This window comes from Lygodium microphyllum, chromosome 14 (genome assembly GCF_053477565.2).
Source record: "Lygodium microphyllum isolate KBCC chromosome 14, Lygodium_microphyllum_v1.1.10, whole genome shotgun sequence".
Taxonomy (NCBI): Eukaryota; Viridiplantae; Streptophyta; class Polypodiopsida; order Schizaeales; family Lygodiaceae; genus Lygodium; species Lygodium microphyllum.
In genome coordinates this window covers 19,936,275-19,937,320 of record NC_141148.1, presented here as the reverse complement: position 1 = coordinate 19,937,320, position 1,046 = coordinate 19,936,275, and the positions used below count along the sequence as shown (strand labels likewise).

The 1,046-nt window shown below is 37.3% G+C and overlaps 1 non-coding gene across 1 annotated transcript; it reads left to right on the top strand.

Moving 5' to 3' along the window:
* The first annotated feature begins 582 nt into the window (after nt 1–582).
* On the top strand, nt 583–670 carry TRNAS-GCU (transfer RNA serine (anticodon GCU)). Its single transcript has one exon. It is a non-coding gene; the product is annotated as a tRNA-Ser (tRNA).
* The last annotated feature ends 376 nt before the right edge of the window (nt 671–1,046 follow it).

Below are 1,046 nucleotides of genomic sequence, written 5' to 3'. Positions count from 1 at the left end.
TCTATTAGGCTCACATGAGCCCTTCTGGACTAAATAGGATCCAATCTTGTATAGCCACGAGTAATAAAGACTGGTAGAATGAACGAAAGGAAAGCAATTCACGAACATTTGAGAGAGAACCTCGTGTGTTCTTTTCATGTCGTTCCCCGCTCTTCAAAAGAGAAGTAATGAATAGGAGGATTCTGATTCAATGGCACCAGTCTCGGACATCGAAATTATTTTGGCTCTCATTAGTGCTTTCGGAACAAGTCTTTTAGCCGCAAGACTCGGCTTTTCATTGTATCGCTAATCAATTCTGAAATTGACAGAAAAATGGCCCGGCCCACATTTTTGGTTGGGCCGAGAAACCCTGCTGGCTCCAGTTATGAATAACCAATCAATATCATAATTTGAATGAATATCTTTGAATTCCTCCTTTATTATCAAAAAATTGGGGGAAATCCAAGGAATTTTTTTTTAGAATTTGATCCAACGTGTTCTATTGTGAGTTTCCAAATACATCAATTTTTAGCTACCGTTCCTATAGACTTACACCTGATTTTCATGGTAAATTGCAAGAAGTTATTTTTTTTTTTCCTTTACGGAGAGATGGCCGAGTGGTCTAAAGCGTCGGATTGCTAATCCGTTGTACATTTCGTATGTACCGAGGGTTCGAATCCCTCTCTCTCCCACTTTTTCTCGTCCAAGAAGGAAATGATTTATTAACTACATCAAATTTGAAAATATCCTTATGGGATAGATTTATTCCTTACGACCAGGGTTTCGCCCAGGGTCGTTCGATAGAAATCCAAAAACGAATAGAGAAACAAAAAAGATAACTACTGTATAGACAAATAGCTTAAGAGTAAGCATGACCTAATCTCCTGATCGTAACTATGATTATAGAGTGGGATATATACCGTATCTTTGCACCACCTCTTTTTCACTCCATTCTTGAACCTGAAGGAGGGATCACAAAAAAAAAGATTAGTAACTTGATGAAAGAGTCGTTTCAAGGATAAAGAATCTTTTGTTAGACAATCTTCGTTTTTCAAAAAAAAAAAAGT